This window comes from Diabrotica virgifera, chromosome 7 (genome assembly GCF_917563875.1).
Source record: "Diabrotica virgifera virgifera chromosome 7, PGI_DIABVI_V3a".
Lineage (NCBI taxonomy): Eukaryota > Metazoa > Arthropoda > Insecta > Coleoptera > Chrysomelidae > Diabrotica > Diabrotica virgifera.
Genome location: NC_065449.1, coordinates 1,987,080 through 2,013,381, shown reverse-complemented (window position 1 = coordinate 2,013,381; position 26,302 = coordinate 1,987,080). Strand labels below are relative to the sequence as shown.

Below are 26,302 nucleotides of genomic sequence, written 5' to 3'. Positions count from 1 at the left end.
AAAATCAATATATTTTTTTGAAAAAAAAAGGAGAAATGCAATTGGAAACATAATAATGTAAGTTAGCGGTGTTTTTAGTCATTGGCCTTATTCGTTCTTATTTATTTGTGTATTATTAATAGATTCTAGAAGTTTGACTGGTTCAGAATGATTAGTTTTTAAAAAAACTGAAGTTTAAAGCGAATAACGAATTTTTGCAATTTGGTAAAAAATGCCATTTTCTTCAGAATAGAAAGATTAGCATCAGAGATACGAAAAAATGTTTAAATATGAAATTGTAGGTAATTTAATTCCCAAGAACTTGGTTGGATAAAGTTTGTTCTACGGCAAAAATTGAGTGAATCGTAAATGAGTATGGGTCATTCCATTTCAAATCACTCAATTTTGGAGCAAAAAAAATTTTGGACCTCCGATTTGTCTGAAAATTGGTATATAGCTTCTGCGGGACGTAAAAATAAGATATTTAAGGTCAAAAAATCTTCTTCTTCTTTTTTTCTCAAAGTGTTATTTTATGCGATTTTACAGAGATTTGGTGTTTATTTATACAAATTTGCATTTTCTATCGTAAAGTATCAATAGAAAACATAATATTTTAATAGAAGGGGCTCAAAAATGTTATTATATGGCATTATAACAAGTTACTTTGATTCAAAACAAGCTTTTGATTAAATTTTATAGTGTAGAAAACGTTAAAATACCGTTTTTTACATTTTTCTCCATTCCCAAAATACATCATAATTGATTTGGCTGAAAATTTGCCCACAGATAGACAAAACATAGGACTTTAAGTGGTGAGAAGGATTTGAATTATATTACAATACCAAAAAAGTTACATGCAATATTATTGTCAAAAATATAGGCGTCTACTGTAAGTAAAATTAACTCGAAAATATCGACCTCACGACAAAAATTGTTAAAAAGAAATTGTAATAATTGTAAATACGATTTATTTGGAACAATTTCAGTTCCTACCATTTTTGTCGAAAAGTTAAAAATGGCGGAGATATTGAGCAAAAAAGGTTCTCCTTTAAAATCAAGATGGCGGCTAACGTAACGGAGGAATTCATTCGTGATTTTAAATTTAGGCTACTATTGACTCCCCTAAAGATCAGAAAAATAAAATTTTGGGCAGCTCGGCATTCAAGGTCAAATGCTATCCCGACTGGACTAATATATACTTTTGAGTCTGATATTACTGCATGTAACTTTTTTGGTATTGAAATATAATTTAAATCCTTCTAACCACTTAAAGTCCTATCTTTTGGCTATCTGTGGGCAAATTTTCAGCCAAATCGATGATAATGTATTTTGGGAATGGAGGAAAATGTAAAAGGAAAATGGAAATGAATGGAGGAAAAAGAGTAAAAATGTAAAAAAAAATGTATTTTAACGGTTTTTACACTATATAATTTGATCAAAAACTTGTTTTTTTTTTATTCAAATTAACTTGTTATAATGCCATATAATGACATTTTTGAGTTCTTTCTATTAAAATATTATGTTTTTCATTGATACTTTACGACAGAAAATGCAAATTTGTTTAAATAAACACCAAATCAATGTAAAATCGCATAAAATAACATTTTGAGAAAAAAAGAAGAAGATTTTTTTGACTTTAAATATCTTATTTTTACGTCCCGCAGAAGCTATATACCAATTTTCAGACAAATCGGAGATCCAAAATTTTTTGCCTGAGTGATTTGACATGGAATGTACCGTATAAAATCGAAAAACATTGATTTTTTAGATATAAAACTAACACTTTCGATAGCGAATAAATCAAAAACTATTAATTTTATCAAAAAAATGTGTAGAACATTTTTTGCTTAGAATGAATGTTTTTATTAACTATTGCGGTCAAAATATAATAAAAAATTTCCACCCCCGAGATGGGGTGGCAACCACCCCCACGGTAAAAGCGCCTGTCGGCATCATATAATTTTGATCCATGGACTATTACTCTCAAATTTTCAAGCAAATTTATCCATTCTGTAACAATTGCGAGGTGAAAAGCTTTGGTTCCTGGACTAAATATTTTTGGGATTATTTCTTCTTTAATGATTTCTAATCTAAATGTCCCAACCATTAGACTCTTCATTTCATGCTCTTACTATTTCTGATATTGCAGGCTCGTCATGGTTATTCTTCTAAATCTCCCCCTATTTGATACCTCTAAAAATTCTTCTTAAACACTTTGTTCTCAAAGTTTCTGTTTTGCTTTAATCGTTATCTCTTAGCCCCCATTCTAGACAGGGCTAAACAAAGTTGTAGAAAGAGGGTAACCCTTCGAAACTTCCTGAAAAAATTCAGTAATTTGCAGTTAATAAAGGCAGCTTGGATAGAAATATAAATACTCATAGCACATTTTCTCGATTTGCCTCAATGTAAAAATATAATAATTTGTGACTAATCTGCTTTTTCGAAAACCACATTATTTATACTATTATTAGACTCTTATTTGTTGTGTATACGCTTCCAATTTTGCTTGCATACTCTTTCATTCATTCTTTATTCTGATTTAAACTTGTATGAAAATCTATATTTTTTAGTGTAATTCTTCTTGTAAAGTTTTTATGAATAAAGTAAACCATGTAAATATTTTCGTTAATTCAAAAATTTTAGCAAACAAGCAAACAATTGGTTTTACTAATGCAAAATTCATTCATGATTATCTAAGTGTATTGACCCAGTCTTTTATAAAAGGCAAAATATACAATTTGAGAAAAACATTTACAAAAGGTTTTAATTTCATATTTTGCAGTGAATTTATATTTAACTTAAAATTTTATTACATATAGATATAGACCAGTAAGGATCTGCGACAAAGCGTCTATTTTTGGATGTGAGAGGTGACATTCGGATTTTTGCAGATAAAGTTAGGTGACACCTTCAGTAATAATAATTGACTTATGCACCTTCTCAAATATGCCCGGAACATTAATAAAAAAATTAAAATATTTAATAATTTCGAAAAACATCGATTTTTTTCTGCTTTCTTTGCTTATACCTTTAAAACGATTCGTTTTGGAACAAAGTCGTATAGAAATAAAATATAGATAATTGAATTTTGTATGATATACGACTGGTAAAAAATGTCTTAAGGTATAACCTTTTCTGCAATATAGCAATAAATACAAAATAAGGGGGCAAAATAAGTCTGTTGTTATTCAATATTTTTTAACCACTTTGGTGGCACTTAGAACCATAGTAATTCACTTAGGAAATTCTTTGTATAGTATTTTTACTACAAAAACGTTATTACGTAGGTCAAAATTTTTGACGTAAGAGAACTGTCAAAACATTAGAATGTGACTTTTCATTATTGCCATGATTATTATAAACATGGCAATAATGAAAAGTCACATTCTAATGTTTTGACAGTTCTCTTACGTCAAAAATTTTGACCTACGTAATAACGTTTTTGTAGTAAAAATACTATAATATACTTAAATCGTGTACCAAATTTCATTAAAATCGACCTAATACATTTTGCATAATAAATTTGCAATCTAAATGTTTTTAAAAAAGTTCAAATTTTTTAAAATCTTTCTGAACAAAAAGTAGACCATTTAGAAGTTGGCTAATTTTTTTACATATAAAGAGGTGCTCTACCTATCTAATACACTTTACAGAATTAAAATCGGATTATTTAAGGGGGCCCAGCAATGTTTTAAATTTATAAACAATTTTTTGGCTGATAAACAAATAGCTTTTTTTTAATAATAAAAAAATTAATTTTTAGCAATGCAAATAATTAAAACCGGTATAATTTGACTTAAACTTTCAAATGCTGTCAGCAGAATTGCTATTTTGCAATTTCCATTTGCAAAAATTGCAATTTCTCGATTTTTTGAAAGTTCCACCGCGTTTATCTCGAAAACTATGCATCCTACGAAAAAACTTGTAAAAACATTTTTTGCTTAGAATTACCCAAGAAATACAAAAAAATCTTTTTACTTTGCGAGAAATCGATGTTATGTAATTCCTCAAGTTCTTTGTTTATAACAATCTTATCGACATCCGGATCACCTGTTACCCAAAAAATTCGTGTTCTACGGGTAAAAATACATAAAAAAACTTGGGCAAGTCCATCTAAATAAAGGAGCCCATAGCACCCCTGCTGGCCACAGCACTAATTTGTTTATAAGCCAAAAAATTGTTTATAACTTTAAAACATTGCTGAGGCTGCTTAAATAATCCGATTTCCATTCTGTAAAGCGTATTAGATAGATGGAGTACTTCTTTATATGTAAAAAAATTTACAAATATTTGTATGTTCTAGTTTTTGTTGTGCAAGATTTTAAAAAATTTTAATTTTTTAAAAAAAGTTTAGATTGCAAAATTATTATGCAAAATCTAGTAAGTCAATTTTAATGAAATTTGGTGTACGGTTTTAGCACATTACAAAAATTTTCTAAGCGAATTAGGAAGGTTCCAAGTGTAACCTAAGTGATGGAAAATCATTGAATAAATACAGGCTTGTTTTGCCCCCTTATTTTATATGTATTGCTATTTTGAAGCAAGGGTGATAAATTAAGACTTTTTAACCAATCGCATCTGATAGAAAATTTAATTATCTTTGTTTTATTCCTATAGGACTTTGTTCTAAAATGAATAGTTTTTAAGTTATAAGCAAAAAAATTAAAAAAAAACGAATTTTTTTTTAAATTTTTAAATATTTTATTTTTTTTATTAATGTTCCGGGCATATTTGAGAAGGAGCATAAATCAATTATTATTAACGAAGTTATCATCTAACTTTATCCGCAAAAATCTGAATGCCACCTCTCACATCCACCTAAAAACAGATCCTTACTGTTCTAATATGGAAATCAGCTAGGAACTATTCTTGATAATAATTGAAAAATATTGAATTATTATTGAAAATAATAATTTTTAATTATTATAAAAATTATTATCTTCTTCTTTGTCCTTTTCTTTTTGAGTAGACATGATTCTGTGTTGCAATGTACCTCCAGTAAGTTGTCGTTCCATCGTTTTCGTGATCTTCCCACTGATCGTCTTCCTATTGGGGACCGTCTCTCGCCGTCCTTACTACTCTATTTGTTGTCATTCGGCTTATGTGGTCGTTCCATTCTATTCTTCTGTTTCCTACACAGTCCTTAATGTTGTACACCTTGCATCTTCGTCGCATATCTGTAGGTATTTCTCACTGGCGAAGCGTCCATGTAACCACTCTGTTACTATTGGTAACAGTTAAAAATCTTGCAAATAAATATTTTATGACGATGAATAATTCCATTTGCCAATATTTTTACCCATAGAAATATATTATTATTATATTATGTGTTAATAGTACCTAATTCAGTAAACAGCCAACTACTCGTAGACACACCAAAAAATATTGGAGAGTTTATGTGACTCACTTGCACTTTATTATACTCTGTTACCAGTTTCATTTGTGGTTACAATGGTTATTACCTCGCTGTCGCTCGGGACCGGGTAGTGTTTGAAAATTTCGAAGGAGCGACGACGTAAGCCCGTAAGCGCGCTGTGTATATCAGTAGCCCTGTTACCAGATTTAAATTTGGTTACAGTACCTATAAAAAGTGTGCGTGCAGTTAACCATGGATGAGTGTCGCTGCGTAATCGATCAACTATTTGAAAAGTAATTCTCCTTGTATAATTTTGAAGAAAAAAAATGAGATTATTGAAAATGAAAGACCTATTTTAAACAATTTAAAAAACGAATCAAAAAAGTAGTTCGATATTTTAAATTTAGTTGATACAGTGAAAATCATTGGTTATGTGGTTGCAAGAAAAATATCGCATGTCTTCTGGTTTCTACAGAAAAATGGGTGGACCAGGTTCACGATTTAAATAGTTTTAGAGTTTTAAAAAGGAGACATGAAATTTCTCCGTTACCTACATGTAAGATGTATACCCAATTTGATTCAGTTTGGCAAAACAAGAATCGAAAGTTCTCTTAACCAAGCTTTTAAAGCAAATATTGCTAAACATAATGAGTTTGTATAACAATAAAACACTGAAAACGTTTGCTTTCTATACTTCCACAAAATTTATTACAACTATGTGACTACAGCTGTTTCGGCAGATTGCCTTTGTCAAGTGATTTAGATTACTATGGGTTTGCCTTTTTAAAGTCTTTAACTGAAGGGGTTGAGGAGTGGGGAGCTGTTTGTCTCGAGTTGGTCATTCAGAATTACCTATACATATCTGTATTTTTCAATTTATTAATTTCCATAGATTCTAATAAAGGTAGCTTAAGGCCTTTATTTTGAATATGCAGAATTTGAAACTGTTCATTAAAAGAATTATTATGATCTAGAAGGTGAAGTGCGTATGTAGAAGTGTCTGTTTTTCTATTGTTGAAAGTCTGTTTGTGTTCTGCTATCCATTTGTCAGAGGTTCTGCCAGTATGACCAATGTTTGCTCAAAAAATAGATAGGTATATCCTTAGCACACTTATAATAGATACCGTATGTTTTTTGGCCAAACAAGAATTAGCGTTTCGTGGTCATTTTGAGGACTACGACTCTGACAATCGAGGCAATTACAGGGAATTGTTAACATTAATTGCCAAAAAAGATCAAACATTTTGCCAACATCTAGAAACATCAACTGTTTTTTCGAGAGTTTCAAGTGATATACAAAATGATATTATTAAAGCTATATATACAGTTGAGTCCCTGAATCTTTATCCGTGCGTCATCATTTAAAGCATACGAAATAAGTAAGTCGATGATAAGTCGGAAATTGAAATTTACTAAACGCAACAGCAAGCCACTTACTGTCACTTGCTGTTGCGTTTAGTAAATTTCAATTTCCGACTTATCATCGACTTACTTATTTCGTATGCTTTAAATGATGACGCACGGGTAAAGATTTAGGGACTCAACTGTACATTTAGCCATATCTTCATTTTTTTAAATAATAAGATTTTTTGCACCTGGTTTTGGTAACACTTTAGAAAAAGTCACGCGTCGTCACTGGTACTTCTAGCTCTGTCCCATAGTATCTTAGAGGGTTTTCATCTCTATTGTTTCTAGCATTATTTTTGTTCTCTCTGTCAGGTCGTGCTTCAGCGTATAATTATGTCATTATTGATTTGTTGACTGTTTTGTAAATTCTGCCTTTGATTTCTTTCCCGATATTTTTATTTCTACATATTGTTTCATTCAGGCAACCTGCGGCTCTATCTGCTCTATTCACTTGATCTTCCACTTCTGGTTAGAGCTCTAGTAGCTAGATACTGTGATGCCTAGATATTTAAACTCCATGACTTGTTCTATTATCTGACCCTCTAGCTCCAAATTACATCTTATTGGATTGGCTGCTATAACCATGCATTTTGTCTTTTTTGGTAAAATTAACATGTTAAATTTTCTGACGGCCTCATTAAATTGAACAAATTACACCCAACACACAAATAAATGATATCACCCTTCAGAGTTCCCAAAGCTTCATATACCTGGGCAGAATGCTAAATAGTCAGCTAGACCACTCAAGAGAAATTAGAAGGCGCATTGAAATTGCAAGGTCTGGTTTCATGAACATGCGTAAAATGCTCTGTAACCCCAAGCTATCAGTCACATAAAAATATTGAGAACACTAAAGTGTTATGTGTGGTCTCTATTACTATATGGCTGTGTAACCTGGACATTATACAACAGTACCTATGGCGTTAACAAATTGAATTCATTCGACATTGGATGTACCGCCAAATGCTAAGAATAATCTGGGCCAGCAGAACTACGAATGAAAAAGCACTGGAAATAAATTAAAGGGGGGTATAGGAAGAAAGAAAAAATCCTGGCTCCGAAACATCAGAGATTGGACCCACACAACAGGGAATGACTTAATTCATCAAGCCCAGAACAGAGAGAAATTTGCCATACCTATTGATCGCCAACCTCGATAGAGAAGGCACTTAGTAGGAGGAGAATATTAAATTGGTGCATCTATCCAGCACACTCTGAAAAACATTAGACAGCAGGACAGTTAAGTCTCCATGAAACAATTAGAAAGGTAGTATTAATGACTCCTATGTAATCAGCTCAGTCGTTCCAATCCGGAATAATATTGTGGCTCACATTATCCACTGGTTCTCATTACCCCCATCCCCCCTATGTTCGTTTATTGCTTGTAAGCGTTCTTCTTCACAACGTTCTTCGTTTCTTTTTCTTGTAATATCTCTTATAGTTATAGTACACCTATAGTAGGGGAGGTAAGTAGGTATGCTAAATTTGTTTCCATTGTAGTGGGACTTTCCATTTTTTAATTTAGGTAATTTTCCATTTCCACCAATCGTTTTTCCGATCATAGCGCCAAAATTACTTATTTTTACGTAAGGGATCCAAATTTGCAATAAAAAATGGGGGCTCCTATTTAAGATTTTAAATTAAACCCCTACCATGCCCCTACCCCACCTCCGTGGGTGGTCGTGTTTGATATCATAATTGGATAGATTTTTAAAAAAATATTGAACACGTATTTTTCAGTTTTTCGATCTGACGTTCATTTCGCGAAATATTCATCTTTTTTGTGAAACTTTGTCACTTGGCCATTTCCTTACACCCCGCTCAAGTCGTCAGATTTTTGAAATATAAGTACACTGTTCTGCATGTTCTGCATGTACTTAACTTACCTTATCTTAATCTGACGATTTCGAGTTTTTCTAAGGATAGATTTTTTCGGACCCCCTTTAACGAACTCCCCCGTATTAAGAGTCCATATATGGTAGGGGTATATTTACAGGGTACATAAACTTACGTGCATAGAAATCGGCCCACTTAAAAATTCGGTCATTTTTGATGTCTCATATTTCCTAAATCTGTTGCTCGATTTAAGGCTATGGGTACATAATTCGCAAATATTTTACGTGTATCCCTACTTTTTCTGTCTTTACACGGCAAATTACGTGTAGTAAAATTCACACTGGTATGGATATGTAAACATTACTAGAATGTCATTCTACTTGAAAATGTCATCATTAATTTAAAGAGATGGCTTTTGAATGTTCTTGGATAACTGTTATTTTTATAATTGCAAATTATTAATTCAGTTAATAAATGTGATAATTTTTTCACTAACTATGTATTCAGTGATTGTAATAATTTATTTGTACAACAAAAACTAATACTCAATCGAGAAAAGAGAAAAAGTGTTAAAGTGATTTTTTTTAATAATATACCTATTGTTCTTATGGAACGCTTACAATTTTGAACATCTTTAACAACAAAATACTTGGATCACAGAATATATTATCCTGATGTATTCTCTGCTTGGATCTTCCACAAATAATACACAATAAATAACTTTTTATTAAGTTCACGGCTTAAATCAATTATTTATCAAATACACTATATATCAATAATATTTAATCAATAACTCAAAATATTCCCGATGCAATGTCAAATATTTAAAATTGTCACTGATTGTCAGTGTCTGACTGACAATATATGCTGACAATATTATATTCGGCTGAGTGTGTTGTAAGACAAAGATATATTTGGAAAATATTACCACGGCATTGTGTTCATTTTTTTCGAATCCTGAAAAAACCAATAAATATTTTTGAAAAATTTAAACGCAGAATGAAAGACTAAATTATTACAGAGGGCCGAAAGTCCATTAGAATAACTAAAAAGTTTATTTTGAATGAGATATTTGAAATTAAAAATCACACTAAATTTTCTCTTAGTTTTTCACTCCTGTAACTTATTAAAATAAACATTATAGAAGTTCTCAGGGACTTTCAGCCCTCGCTAATAACCTAGTCTTTCATTCTGCGTTTAAATTTTTCAAAAATACTTATTAGTTTTCTCAGGATTCGAAAAAAATGAATCCCCATTTGAATAGCATTGCAGCCGAAAATACGTACCGATCCTCTTAAGTGATTTTTTGAACATATTATAGCCTGATTATTTAGCAATAACACTGTAATACTATTGTTGCTAAACAGGTAAATTTTTATTGTATACCTATACCGGGTGTACCAAATCAAACTGTGTTTTTTCTCAAAGTTCGCATGACCCTGTGGAGTATTCTAGCATTTATAAAATACTATAATAAATAAAGAACCAGGCTATAGCATGTTCGAAAAATCAGTTAAATCGGCCAACAGGTTTAGAAAATATGGAACATCAAAAATGACCAAATTTTCAAGTGGGCCGATTTCTATGCACGTAAGTTTAGTTTCTCCCCATGTGATTTTCTGACGCGCTCGAGTAACTGCAAAAATCCCCTTTTGGGCTCCCACCACTATGTTTTGCTATATTTATAATTATTTTTTGAATAACATTCCATTCATCTTTGACGTTATTTTGTTTCGCTTTTTCAATCAGCATAAGTTTAATTTTCTGCCAGTATCCATTTTCTATTTCTTATTTCCAAAAACATTATGTCCCACTTTCTTTCTTTATCGTTCTGTCCCTGTTTTATTTATCTAATTTTGCTCCAATATTCATATTTTTTAAAATGTCGAATCGTATTTTTAAAAAGAAATCTACTTAAATGCTATTGATTTTAATTTTATCCTTTCTAGTCTTAACACGAGATGGCGCATCCTTCAGGATAATCTTGAATATCCAATCAAAAGATGGCGCTAATCCCACAAGATGGAAGAACTGACGTCACAAATCGGGTCCATAATCGTTACGATAGACGGGAAGGGACGGTAACCGGTCGTATTCACCGCGCCCAAGGAACGATAGTGGTGAAAAACCCAGTGAAAAATTGTAAAATCGGCGTGTAGATTGTGCGGGTAATGCGTTTACATCTATGAGACCTCTACAGACAAATTCTACATGAATATTAGGAGTGGACAATATATTTTCTATGTATGCAAACCGATGTGGTTGTGATTTTCCGAGCACCATTGGATAGTTTTATAGGTGATTGGTTTAGGACAGCTGTAAAGCTTTGGAAAGTAAGTCATTTACTTAGAATATACCCCAGCGAATCCCTAATTGCTTATAGTAGTCCGTAAAATCATAGTAGGCGGCCTTTATATGGAAACAAATGAAGGCTAATAGCAGGTGCAGGGACTGTCATGGCGGCTGTCAAATTATAACTTGTACTCCTGTTTTGCTTGTCTAGCGGCCCTGCTTCAGATAATTTAGTCCTGTAAAGTAGTACTAGTGTATTACGAAATATTATAAACTATGCTAATTGAGCTATATAAGTATTCTAGTGTTTATAATTTACAATTCAATTGTAGGTGTGTCCCAACCATTTCTTAATAAATCGAGGCGGGAAGTTCAAATGTAATTTTTGTAATTCGTTTTGCTAATGCTTGAAGAGCTTTTTCTGAGAATTATCATATCACATACTTATTTTTAGACAACATAGATTGTTATCTATTGCGATTTTCATATGTAATTAATTTATTCTTGATGGATATTGACTATTTCAAAATCGTAAGTGTCACCCTATTGCTAATGAGCTCAAGAAATCAGTTTACAAATTCACTGTTCGAAACATTAAAGAAAGTGTCAATTAACTTTTATATAAAACACTAGTTATTGATTGCTTCTGGTGGTCAGATGTTGTTTCAATACACCTGACAGAGATTTCAAGTTGCTTGTTGCATGTAGATTACCCATTTCTCATGAGATTATTTCCTTTTCATTAATAATCTCACTGCCATATTGGTCCTACAGAATTAACACTGATCTTACCTCAGCAGGCTATGTTGATCCGATGGGGCCAACATATTTTGCCTTACCAAGCTATGTTGGTCCTACGGGGTCAACACATTTTGTAGTCTGTGTGAGATTTTGTAGAGTGTGTATCTCAGTTCACTTTACAACAGGCATATTTTGCACTGTGTCATTCACACATCAGCTATGCAATTTTGGATGTCTTTCGTATTCAGAGAAGAATAGTAAGGAGAATTGCTGGCCTGTCCTATCAGAAAGAATGTCGGCAAGCATTTGTTGCATTGCACATACTAACTCTGCCTTCACTATTTATTCTAGAGAGTCTTGTTCATGTGAAACAAAATATAGATTGTCATCAAAGACATGAGGATGTACACTGATATGAAACCAGAAATAAGCATGCCTTAATATTGCCCCCTACACCAGGCTCCAAAGAAGTAGAGACTGACCAAACTCTTATGGTGTAACATTCTACAACTTGCCTACTGAAATTACAGAATTGCCAATTTTACAATTTAGAAAACAACTAAAGAATTTTCTCATAAGTCAGGCATTTTACAGCAGTGATGAATTTTCAAATTTTAACTTTAATGTTTGGAACTGGGTTGTGAATTGTTGAATTGTACTTTGTTTATTATTCTTAGGAACCCAGAAAGTGTTTGTCTTAATTGATGTATGTATTATTTCATATTATGCCTTGTGTTTTTATATTTGTATTTTATATCTTGTGTTTTTATAGTTGTATTTTATATCTGTGAACCAAAGTTGTACACTATTTTTTGACGTATGTAAGTACTTTTGTATATTAACATGAATAAATGACTTGACTTGACTAGTAGCTGCTGGGCAGATGGAACTTATTTAACTATGTATGATTGTAGAAATGGACCATTTAGAAAATAATTTAATAAAAAATAAAGAAAGGAAAAGCAGTCGGACAAGATGATATTCCTGGGGAAGTATGGAGAGCATTGGGAGAGACAGGAATAAGTTGGCTAGCAGGTCTATTTAATAGAATTATGGAAGCTGGACAAATGCCAGACGAATGGAGAAGCAGTATATTAGTACCTGTCTACAAAAACAAGGGAGACATACAACAATGTACAAACTACAGGGCTATAAAACTACTTAGCCACACCATGAAAATGTGGGAGAGAGTAATTGATAGACGGATATGTGAAGAAACCGAAATATCCGATAATCAATTTGGCTTTATGCAGGGAAGATCAACAACAGATGCAATTTTCATTGTAAGGCAACTGATGGAAAATACAGGAATAAAGAGACCAACGCTCATATGGTATTCATTGATCTTGAGAAAGCATATGATAGAGTTCCTCGAGAGATTCTGTGGTGGGCACTCAATAAGAAAGGAGTCCCTGGTGAATATGTAAAGATTGTGAGAGATATGTATGAGAGAGAAACGACTAGTGTTAGGACAGGTGTGGGAGAGACTGATAAATTTCAGGTGAAAGTAGGATTGCACCAAGGCTCGGTGCTTAGTCCGTATTTATTCTCATTAGTTTTGGACCAGATAACAGCGAAACTACAGGAAAACATTCCATGGTGCTTAATGTATGCTGATGATGTCGTGTTAGTAGGAAATAGTGAAAGAGACAGAACAAAAACTGGAACAGTGGAGACAAGCTCTGGGAGAAAAAGGTTTAAAACTTAGTAGGACAAAAACAGAGTATTTGGAATGTTCATTTAAAGATAGAGTTACTATAAATAAAATGATATCTTTGGATGGTGAAATGATTGGGAAAAGCAATAGTTTTAAGTACCTAGGATCGGTATTACAGAGTAATGGAGAAATAGATGGAGATGCATGCAGTAGAATTAGGGCTGGATGGATGAAGTGGAAAGAAGCGAGTGGTGTGCTGTGTGACAGAAAAATTCCAATGAAGCTGAAGGGAAAATTTTATAAAACAGCCATAAGACTGGTTATGATGTACGGAACTAAATGTTGGGCAGTGAAAAAGAAAGAGGAACAACGAATGCATGTGGCAGAAATGAGAATGCTTAGATGGATGAGTGGAGTGACAAAGAAGGATAAAATCAGAAATGAGTATATTAGGGGAAGTCTAGGTGTGGCACCAATTGATGCCAAAATGAGAGAGCATAGGTTAAGATGGTTTGGTCATGTTCAACGTCGAGACGTTAATCACCCAATACGAAGAATAGATGAAGTGCAGATTCCTGGAAGGAGTAGGAGAGGAAAACCTGGGGGGTGACGATAAGGCAGGACATGTTGGTAAAGGGGGTAAACATTGATATGACCCAAGATAGAATTGTGTGGAGAAATGCAATTAGGGAAGCCGACCCCGCATAGGGATAAGGCAAAGAGAATGATGATGATAATGATTGTAGAAATGGACCAATATGGCCTAGAAGCTACATCTTCTTCAGCCTTAAGTAATCCAACTTTGGACATAGATCCGTCTAATTCAATCCAGTGTTTTCAATTTTGCACCACTTGCTTCCAGTTCTGTCATCTAATTTTCTACATTAAATGCTTACATGCCTCATACAATTTTTTAGATTTTTTCATGAGAAATGTGGGCCCTATTGGAACTTGATCCCTGTAAAACATTTTCTAGCTTTATTTACCAAAAATGTAAAACTTTATTTACCAAATAAACATTATTCACTGTACAAAAAAATGGAAATAAGCATCTTATCTTATTTAACTTTTATGAAGTTCATTAAAACAAGGTACCTACACACAAAAATAGCTCATTTGCACAACTTCTATGAGAGGTTTTTTTTTTAGTTTTGTATACTTCCCGTCATAAAAAACTGGTACACTTTTTTTTCCCAATGTAAAACCTGTGTTCAAACTTGACACAATGGTTCGTGAATCACTTCGTTGTTGCCATTACAGATAACTGAATTGCACTAAATCTAAATAAAAAAATAACATTTAAAAATATATAAAGTTAATAGATAGGTATTATTTTTATCATTAATAACAAAAAACTATCTAATAAATTTAATAAACAGAGAGAGGGTTAAGTTAATCTTACGAAATTCACTTATAACTGAATAATTAAATGATTAAACATAATAAAAAGCAATAGGTCCAGTCCTCGATGACTTATTTAATTACTTAACATCTGTCAGATTTGACAAGTTGGTCAAAGTAAATTTTTAATGATGCCACATCAGTGTGATAAAACGAGAATAATTTCTAAAATAGAAGATGGTTGGTCTGTCTGAAAACTGGCTTAAGATTTTATCAATTTAACATTAACAACAGTTCTTTCTGTAATAGAGAGTAGCCTTTTCGACTTTTTCATTAAAATCTAATTTAATCTAAATTCTAAATAACACTATTTTTAAATTCATAACCAAAAATTGACTACCTGTCTTGTCATGTCGCTTTTGTCTAATAATTAGATTGTCATCTCCTTCACCTTTGCTGGTCTGTGTCCATTGAACTGGCAAGAACCAAAAGTTTTTTATCGAGCAGGGAACCATGTTGCCCTTTGAGCACTCCTAACACATATAATCTTAACATCGACTTTGAGTCGCTATAAATATTATATAGTTATCATGTAAAACATATTTTTCGATGTTACCAATTTCATAAGGTTGCTAGTTTCATGTACTAAGCAGAACGTAAATATTACCACATTTTTCATTAACTAGTCACAATTTTAACCTTTTGCATTCATTCTAACATGGAAATACTGTGGCCATGGATCCGGCCCTTTTGCTTACTTTATCCGGCCCGTTGAAAAATCCCGCAAGCTTTTTTTTAAGAGCATAGGCGCAATGCTTTTTAAATGCATTAATTTTTTTCGAATCCTGAGAAAATTATACTGCCGAGGGCCGAAAGTCCCTAAAAACTTCTACAATGCTTATTTTAGTAAGTCGCAGGGGTGAACAAAAAAGAAAAAAAAATAGTGTGATTTTTAATTTCAAATATCTCATTCCAAAGAAACTTTTTGTTTATTCTAAGGGACTTTTGGCCCTCGGTAATAATGTAATCTTTCATTCTGCGTTTAAATTTTTCAAAAATATTTATTAGCTTTCTCACGATTAAAAAAAAGGAACGCATTTAAAAAGCATTGGTCTGAAATTTTGCGCCTACGTTCTTAATCCCTTTTATTCGATTTTGTTGAAATCAACAGTATTAGTGTCTGTAGTGTTCATATAAATAATGAATCTCTATCTTCTGCTTTTCTTAAAAGCGTCTGTGTGTTTACTTTCCAGGGCCCTTTTCCTTCGATTTTGCCCTTCATAATCAGCTGCTGCAACAACTTACAACAACATACTTATCATTTATTAGTGTCTCCTTGGTGTCCTTCTCCCTTTAATGATGGTCAAAGTTCTCTGTTCCTTTTCCATTCTGTGCAACACCATTTCATTCGTATATAATACGATCGGTCCATGGTATTTTCAAAATTCTCCTAAAAAGCCACATCTCAAAAGCTTTCTCACTAAGTCAGCATTAACAATCCAATAATGAAGAATTGAGTGGACATAACATTTTTCATTATCATCCCGGTTTTTTATAGGATTCTCTGCCTTCCGGTTCCCAGTTTCCAGCTTCGTCCGTCGTTGCATTCGCCAGGGTGAACGTTCCTTTCCAACATTGTCTTCTGAATGACACCCAGCCAGGATTGTTTAAGCTTTCCTCTCTTCCTTCTTCATTTTAAAATTTGTTTAGGTAGCCTGTCGTCGTCCATTTTTTCTACATGACCATACTAGATCAGTTGACACCTTTGAATTTCGACTATGATGGTTGACTTGACCTACCATTTTACCATGCGATATCAGATTTGCAGATTGAATCTTTGGTTGCTCAGAAATTTCCTTATCTTCAAAAATGCTGCTCTTGAATTTCTAAATTTCATTTTTATCTGGATCCCTGTTATGGCTTAATATAATGGACCATATTAAAAATTTCGTAATTTTACTGGGAACAAATTGTTCGCATGTACACATAAGTAAGACAATTGATTATTACTATTATTTATTATTAACAGTCAAATGTATTTGTTAAAATGCTTTGAAATGATGCTTATAGTATTTATGTCAAAAAACTTTCTTGGACGGAGAAAATCCTCCACCAAAAACATTATTGTGTGCGCAGCGTACATACTGGGTATAGGTCTCCGGCCCGGGAGACATTTTGAAAATTTCATTTTGGTCCGCGCTTAAAAGTATTTGCCCACCCCTGGTATACAGCCAGCTACTGGGATTTTCCCATTGATTTTGTTAATATCTAACTCTTAGAGAGTACAAACAATATGGGTCACGGATCTTTCCCCAACTGTCATCAATACAACTAACTTCACGCGTAACTTTGATACGAGAATTATAAAAGAAATATGCATTGAAATCCAGATCCCGTAATTTTTTTAGCGTTATAAAGTGAGTACAAAGACATACATAATTTCTTTTTTTTTGTAATTACAGCTTCAATTTACTGTACACTTCTCGTAGACTCTGCTGATAAGGTAGAGTCATGTTGGGGAAAGTCGCGTGTCCAAAAAATATATCTTTTTTCATTTATGCATGTACACTAATGTTGTAGAGGGCGCAAAAGTCGAGGCCTTGAAAAATGATGGCGGACAGTTAATCTCAGGATTGGGATATCTGAAACAAAAAAATCGTACTGCATTTGAAAAAGGAAGGTTTTTTACGTGACAATTTACCACAATTTGACCAAAAAATAAATATTTTTTAACCATGAAAAACGGGCAATTTTTTCACAAAAATTTTTCAAATTTCCATAGAATCTTTTTTTGCAGAATTTTTCACTGTGGTAAATTGTCATGTATGAAACCTTCCTTTTTCAAATGCCTTACAATTTTTTTGTTTCAAAGATCCCAATCCTGAGATTAACTGTCCGCCATCGGAACTACTTTTTTTTGAGGCCTCAACTTTGGCTACCTCTACAATATTAGTGTACGTGCATAAATGAAAAAAGATATATTTTTTGTATTCTCCAAGATTTAGATATTAATATGTAAAAAGTTTTTATGTTCATTTCTAATAAAGGTTCTCAGAAAAAAAATCTTGAAAAAATGTTTATTTTTGGTCTTCTAAAGTGTACTAGTACCTTAAGGAATGTTGTCACTCCATCTTTTGCCCAGTCTGCCAATACTCCTACCAATTGGTGATTATCTCTTACTATTTTGACCGCATGGGTCTCCCCCATTCTGCTTGTGTGTTTATTTCATTCTTTTTTTCTATATGGTGGCCATTCGTTTATACCCTGAACATTATATTTTCTTATAATTAACTGCTTAACGCACTCACTCGAGTTAACTCAGGCGCATGGGGGTATTTCTTATTTTATATTTTTCCAATAAGATATGAGTTTTTGACTTTAGATTATGTAGGTTACAATAACCTTGTTCCTAGTTTATTTCACTGTAATAAAATAAATAGATAATTTTGTAAGGTATTTTTGCAAATAAATCAGTGCGTTAAGCGGTTAATGTCTTTATACCTCTTTCGATCTCTCTGATGCTTCCAGTAATCTTTGTGTTGTGTATGTAGCTGGTCCTATTTCTGATGCATGTCATTAGTGGTTTTACACTGACTTTATAAATTCTTAACTTCATCTCAGTGTTAATATGTAGGTTAAGGCATCCTGCTAGTCTATTTGTTTTTTATACTTGATTTCTCACTTCTTTGTCCAGGTTTCTGTAGCATGACAGTGTAATTCCAAGGTGTTTTGCTTCCATTACTTGTTCAATACTGATGCCATTAATTTCTATTTTACATCTGATTGGTTCTTTGCTGATTACTGTTGTTTTAGTTTAGTTTTCTGAGTTGGGATTGTCATATTAAATTCTTTTGCTCTTATGTTAAATATGTGGAGTAATCTTTACAGACTATCTTCATCTTGGGCTGTCAATATTGTGTTGTCTGAGTAACAGAGTATTCTTACTTTTTTGTTTCCCATTATTCTGTATTATCTTCCTTTGTGGACACTTTTGATAATCTCGTCCATGATTAAAGTGAAGAGCATAGGGCTCTTCTCTATTATACAGAAGACTACATCTTTGAGTCTTACTCTGTCAAATACTTTCTTTAAGTAAGTCAGTCAGACACAGAAATGGTGGTCTTTTCTACTCTAGTAATTTCTCAGTAATTTGCTTTATGACGAATATTGCATCTATACATTATCTTCCAGTACAAAAACGCTGTTGTTCACCTGCTAAACTTATTCTCTGATTCATTAGTTCTTATAAAATTTTGGCTGTATGTTTTAGGGTAGTATTTAACAAATTTTTACCTCTGTAGTTTTGTGGACTATTTTTATTCCCTTTTTTTTAATATTAGAATTATAATTTTGTCAACAGTATCAACTAACATTCTTAGAAGACAAATACCTTCTATTCTATAAGATCTGTTAATACTATTTGTTCCATTGTTTATTTATTGGTACCAATGTATTTTATATAACCTTAAAAATATTCAGTATTTTATTTTAAATTAGGAAATATTGTTGTCTGTTGGCCTTGTGGGTAATAAATAAATTGATCAACTGTGTCATCTAAATTTACAGTAAATAAACAAAACATTATTTAGACATATCACAACAAATATTTGCAATGTTCTATACTTATTGTCTACCTTCTATTGTATTTCTGTAAACAATTGACAAGATAATAACATGATGAAATTGTAGTATGTTTTAAACAAGTTCACTGTCGCAATGGAAACATATACCCAGGGTCTATCACCTTCAACAATTTTTTAATATTTCGAGCACATCTACCCTTAAATAACATTTGATTCATGGATGTATGTATTAGGGACACATTTAGGTTCTTTGAATCATATATGATTCATTGGCCAGAGTACACCAGTTCGAATCTCAGCACTAACAATATTTTCATTTCTAAATATGATACGAGGCGTTCACCATGCTTTGGAGTGCAGATAAAGCTATCTGTCCCTTGGGCTAGTGTGCATGGACACTAGCTACTTGGGACATGGTTAAAGATGGAAATGGCACTGGAACCTGTCAGCAAGGATTTCTCTTGCAACAATGCCATTATCAGACAGTGAAATTGTTAATAAACAGTCATATTCTAGAGTTTTAGTTTGCATATTTGCAACACAGTGTCATCTGCCACATATTTCTTAAATCATACACACTTGAGTCCAGTAAAACACATACAATACAACCTGCCATATCCGGACCTGTCATATCCAGACCTCCCCATATCCGGACGGTTCTGCGCCGTCCGGATCTTCTACCGAAATCTACCGAGAAAGTCAGTCCTGCTGTTAGACAACGCATTAAAAGAAAAACTAAAAGATGGCGAAATAATGTATTATAGAATCTATAAAACGTGTCTATCGACGAAAGTTATTAACGGCGTTGATTACTGGAATATATGAAGGAGAAAACCTTTCAGAGACTATAGAAGAAGTAGTGGTCTTGATATCCGGATTTTTTCATATCCGGATCGGTCGGTCGCCACATTGATCCGGATATGGCAGGTTTTACTGTACTTTTATCTAGCATCATTATCTTCCACGCATGAAACTAAAGACAAACCATATACCGCCTGTTATTAAAGTAAAGACACACATGTTATTTTTATAAACGCTCTATAATAATACTTTATTTGAAATAGGATAACCTAATATAAACATGCTAAAGTACATATAGTCAAAACAATACAAGTATTGATATAGTCCATAACATAATTTAAAAAGTAAAAAACTAAAACTAAATTAAAATGTCAATACCTAAAGCCACAAACATTTGATAATTTAAAATTTAAAAAGTAAAAAACTCAAACTAATTAAAATGTCAATATCGAAAGCCACAAACATTTGAATAAAATATTAATGCGATTAATGTAAGCACAATAAGTATACATACAAGGCAACGCAAATACATTCAACACATCCTATTCTCTATAATATATTTTTTTAAACTGTACTTGAATGTATTAATGTTTCTACAAGTGCTTAAATCGAGAGGTAGTTCATTATATTCTCTAAACCCTTTGCAAATTAAAGAATTCATCATAAAGCTATTTTTAAACTCGACAATATGTAGATTATTTGTACCCCTTGTATTATAATCATGTACATCTCTCTGAAAAGAAACATATTTTTGAAAGTAAGATGGAGCCAACGAGTTCAATATTTTATACACAAAAACCATGGTTAGGTAATGCAAACGTTGACGAACTGACAACCATTCAAGTGATTTTAACATAATCAATATTGGCGTTATTCTACTAGTTCTTAATATGATGCGCATCCCTCTATTTTGAAGTTTTTGTAACTGACTAATTTTATTAAGACTGAATAAATATACAATCGATGCACAGTAATCAAAGTGTGGCTGTATTATTGTATTATATACAGTTACTTTAGTCTCAGTCGACAGATTTTGACCTATTCTGGTGAAAAAGTACAATTTTTTTGAAATTTTTTTACTTATATACTCAAAATGTCCATCAAATGACAGCACGTTATCAAGCTGAAAACCTAAATATTTTGCCGTTTTTACAATTTTGATCTCTTCATTGTTAATGTGTAAATTAATCAGATTTAAATTTATTAAACTATACTTATATTTAGTAGTAAAAATAACAGCTTTGGTTTTATCAATATTTAGTTTTAATTTATTCATGTTGAGGTATTTATTAACTCGATCAAGTGTTCTGTTCATCTTCTCTACAGCATTCTCTAACTTAACATCACTACATGCTATCAAAGTATCATCAGCAAAAAGATTGAGAAATTCACAATCCAAAAACAAATCTATATCATTTATATACAATATGAAGAGGAGTGGTCCAAGGACACTACCTTGAGGTACCCCTACCAAAATGTCTTTCTCAGTCGATACTGTATTATTAAAACATACTTTTTGCCTGCGATTGCTTAGATAATCTTCAAACCAACTTAAAACCTTACCGGAAACTCCATATTGTTCAATTTTAGCTAATAAAATGTTTCTGTCAATGGTTTCAAAAGCTCTTTTCAGATCCAAAAAAACTCCAATAGTATATTTACCATCTTTTATATCATTCTTTAGCTTGCAGATTGTTAGTTGTAATGCAGTTTCACAAGAATGGTTCTTTCTAAACCCAGATTGATTTTCTATTAAAATTGAATTCCTTTTTACATGTTCCATTAATTGCTCATAAACAACTAGCTCCAGGCTCAATTGTCGGTAATGTATTAATAGGTCTAAATTCCTCAGCCTTATTTGTATTACTGATCTTTTGGATAGGAATAATTGTACTAGTTTTAAGCTGATCTGGCACCTTACCAGCATCCAGTGACGTATTAATTAAGTTTAGTATGATGTGACCAATTGTCTCATAAATTTCCTTTAACGTTCTACCATTTAAAATTTCATAGTTAGAATATTTATTATCTAACACATTCATAAATGAACCTAACTCTTTCAAAGTTAATTGTACAAAATTGTCAAATGGCAAATAAAGATTACAATTTACATTTATCCAATCATTAAAAAAATCTGCATGACTTACAATACTAGAAATACTCTCAACAAAATATTCATTAAAACCCATAGATATGTCCATACTGTCTCTTTTAACGGCTATTTCACCAGTGATGTTACATCGAAATTGAACACATTTAAGTGTATCTTTTGTATTTGTATTGACCAATTTTTTTAGTGTCTTCCACATGTTTTTAGGATTTGATCTATAATTATCTATTTGATTATAATAGTATGCAGATTTTTTGGACTTTAAAGTACTAACTACATCATTTCTATGTTTTTTGAAATTATTCCACATAACTTGTTTTTGTGTTTCATGACCACATGATTTGAAACTCTTATATGCATCATCACGAATTTTAATTTTTTTATAAACCTCATTATCAAACCATGGTAATTTAGGATTATGTTTACAAGTCTGAATAGGTGCATTATTATCAATTTCAATTTTACAATTTTCATGTATTTGTTGGTAGATAACATCCACATCAGTAGAATCCAAATTCCAGTTATATGAAATTAAGTTAGTTTTTATTTTCAAATAATTTTTTTCATTTAAATTTCTATATTGTTTAATAATCATATTAGATGTGGATTTCGTATTATTAAGATTTACTGATATTACTGAGTGATCACTAATTTTAGGAGAATCATGAACGTTGGATGTGATTTGATCCTCATTTGTAAGTACATAATCAACTAACGTTTTACTTGTATTTGTTATGCGTGTTGGTTTGTTTATTACCTGTCTTATACCATAGTTTGATAATAGGTTTTTAACCTTCCTAACATAAAAAGTATCAGCAAAAAAATTCAAATTAAAGTCACCGATTAATACAAAATTGAAATTCCTAGCAATAATACAATCACACATATTTTCAAAATCATCCAAGAACTTAGCATCAGAACTTGAAGGTGAATGATAGAGACAACCCACCAACCAAATAGATGATAAAAAGTTAATTTTAACAACCTTGCACCAATAGTTTTTGTTCAGAACAAAAGTTTTCACAACAGAATACTCATAACTACTTTGAATATATATTAAGACTCCGCCAGTATGGCGACTAGTTGAATCACATCGAATGCATTTGTATTTTTCAATGTAAATTTCCTTCTCTTCAACATCAGAAGCTGTTCTAGTTTCGCTAAGTAGCAACACTTTAGGATTATAGCAAAGTAAACTTTGACATATTTATATATATTTACGAGCAAAGCTCATTACAATAAAACATTACAGAAGATATGAAGAACTAACAAAATATTACAAATATACGTAAAATACAATAAGATACAATAAACACTACGACAATAAAGCAAGTCAAAAAGTAAAAATAACAGGTAAAGACACATAATCACAAGTTTAAAATATTCAAGAACATAAAACTAGAGGGTGCAATCTTTTAGCGTTTTTAAAAATCGCGAACTATCCGCAAAGAAATCCACACAATTGGAGCAAGCATTTGCCTGTCTAGAAACCCTCGAGATGAAAGAATTTGCAGTGAAGTTAGTTCTGCTGATGGGAGTATGAAACGTAGATCTTGAACGTGTGATTCTGGAGGGAATATGTAAACCTACTTCCTCCAGGAGCTCAGGGCAGTCGTGAATTGAATTCATAATATTATACAACATGTACATGTCCTTCTTTTTCCGTCTGCTTGATAAGGTGTCAATGTTAAGTTCTAGTTCAAGATCCATATAATTCCAGTCTCTACGGTTTGTTTTGAATGCGACGAACCTAAGGAATAGGTGCTGGATCCTTTCAATCTTACAGTTGTATGTCTCATAGGCGGGTGACCAGACGCAAGATGCATATTCCACGATTGGCCTCACCATTGCACAGTACAACAGTTTAAACGATCTCAACTGCTTAAAGTCTTGGGAGCATCTTTTAATAAAACCTAACAGTTGAAGCGATTTTGAGATGATATTGCTTATATGAATATTGAAAGATAGTCCAGAGTCAAGTGTAACTCCAAGATCTTTTATGGATGTGACTGTTGTGATATTTATATCACCTATTTTGTATGTGAAAGAGATAGGACTTTTCGAACGCGTGAATGAAATGTGAAAACATTTGCAGGAGTTGAGAACCATGTCATTGTTGCTGCACCATTCATTCAACCGATTCAAATCGGACTGAAGCCTTAAACAGTCGAGTGGATTCCTAATGTGGCAGTAAAACTTAACATCGTCAGCAAATAAAAGAAATTTCGCATATTGGAAACAGTCTTTTATATCGTTAATAAAAACATTAAACAACAAAGGTCCAAGATGAGATCCCTGCGGTACGCCCGAAGGGACAACTATTTCGTAGGAAAAATAGCTGTAGAGCTTGACGATTTGTTTTCTGTCCAGAAGATATTCCCTAAGCCACAGCAGAAGTGAACCATGTATCCCTAATCGCTGCAATTTTTCTAATAGAATATTGTGATTAACTCTGTCGAAAGCCTTAGAGAAGTCGGTGTACAGGGCGTCCACCTGTAGTCCTTCGTCCAAGGCGTTCAGTAAGAAGTTAGTATATGTCAGCAAATTGAGTTCAGTTGACTTATGGCGCCTGAAACCAAACTGCTGTTCCAAAAGAACACCGTTCAAGGAGGGTGTAAGGAAATCGCAGACAAGTGATTCGAATAGTTTAGGAATAGAGTTTAGGATACTAATAGGTCTATAGTTGGACACAAGACTTTTGTCACCTGTTTTGTGTAAGGGCAATAGGAAACTGGTCTTCCAAACATTTGGAAAGCTTTTTTTTTTTTATCATAATTACCAATTATACTTTGAGCATTTACATATATAATATCCGTATTAACAGGTATACTCTGATAAATACTATTTACATTATTACAATAAGAAAGCTGTTGGTTTACTGCATTGGAAGTTGTTAGTTTTTTGCTGCCATTATTTTGGGTACCCCCTTAATATACCTAATGGTTAAGTTAGTCTCACCATTCGCAACCCTACTAGTTAACTCAGTTCTTACTTTCAAAAGATAATCACGTTGAAGTTTAGTTAAGTCAGATTTTATCTGTAAATTACCTAACACAGTCTTATCAACTTTATTTTTATTTTTCAAAATATTAAGCACTTCTGTTTCAGAGTTTAATACTACTTTGATTAACCTAGGCTTAACATTGACTACATTAGTTTTTTTGCCAAGACGAAAAACATGTTTTAAATTCACACTACTGCAAATGGTAGTTAGAGCAGCTACAACTCTGCTATGATCATCAGCTTCTTTCTCATGGACTGTAGGCTTGGTAGATTCATCCAAATTGTAAATAATCAGATTACTTGATTTCTTTTTTCTTTCTTCCAATTCTTCCAGAAATGCATCAACGTTACTTTCCAATGGGCAGATGGAGTTAGTAGCATCTATTTTGACATGCTTACTGTTAGAACTAATGCTCGAAGACTCATTTGCGGCAGTAGTTAAATTATTAATTGTATCCTCAATTCTTATGATACGTTGTTAAATAGAAATGAATTTTCCCTGAGTGTTGGAGTTATGATCTTGAACAGCCTCCTCTAATACATTGATACGTTTTATAAGATCTGGAATCCCAATTACATTTTCTCGACATGGGGGGCAATAAAAAGGCATAACTCTAGATACCATCACTATAACACGAATTTCAGAAGAGGAGAGGTTGGAACACTTCTTGCAATAAATTCTTTTACATAGGTCACAAGGAAAACCAAACAATTCCGTTTTGCTTTCTTTAAACACACAATCATAATTACATTTAGCACATTTTTCTGTTGATCCCATGGTACTGGATTATTTAATAAAATTATTTAATAAAATTTATTCAAGTTCAAAATTGATACGCCACTGCCTTTTGAGTTCAGAACTCATTAACATAAACAAAACGAGTCAGAAATGACCTGGTTCACACCATAAAAATGAAATTAGTTTTCATATTGGTAAAAAGAATTACGTTAATTACCAGTTTAATGCAATGTAGACCATTAAAATAAAACTGTTTTACGAAGTTTTTCTGATCAGATGAAAGGTTATCACTTGTACTTTACTTTGATACCAAACTTAACTTTGATTATTAAGTATTTCCACACAAAAACTTGAATTTAGAGGAGCACAAAAATACACGTACTGTTTTGGTGAATCAATTTCACTCACACCCATTATCACTCACCATTATCAGACAGTGAAATTGTTAATAAACAGT

At 32.4% G+C, this 26,302-nt stretch overlaps 1 protein-coding gene across 1 annotated transcript in view; it reads left to right on the top strand.

Moving 5' to 3' along the window:
- Nucleotides 1-10,613: 10,613 nt before the first annotated feature.
- LOC126888358 (guanine nucleotide-binding protein G(I)/G(S)/G(T) subunit beta-1) overlaps nt 10,614-26,302 on the top strand; it is a 77,947-nt gene continuing 62,258 nt past the window's right edge. The window contains exon 1 of the mRNA XM_050656535.1: nt 10,614-10,911. The gene's annotated coding sequence lies outside the window, so the exon portion shown is untranslated. The remainder of the gene's footprint in view (nt 10,912-26,302) is intronic.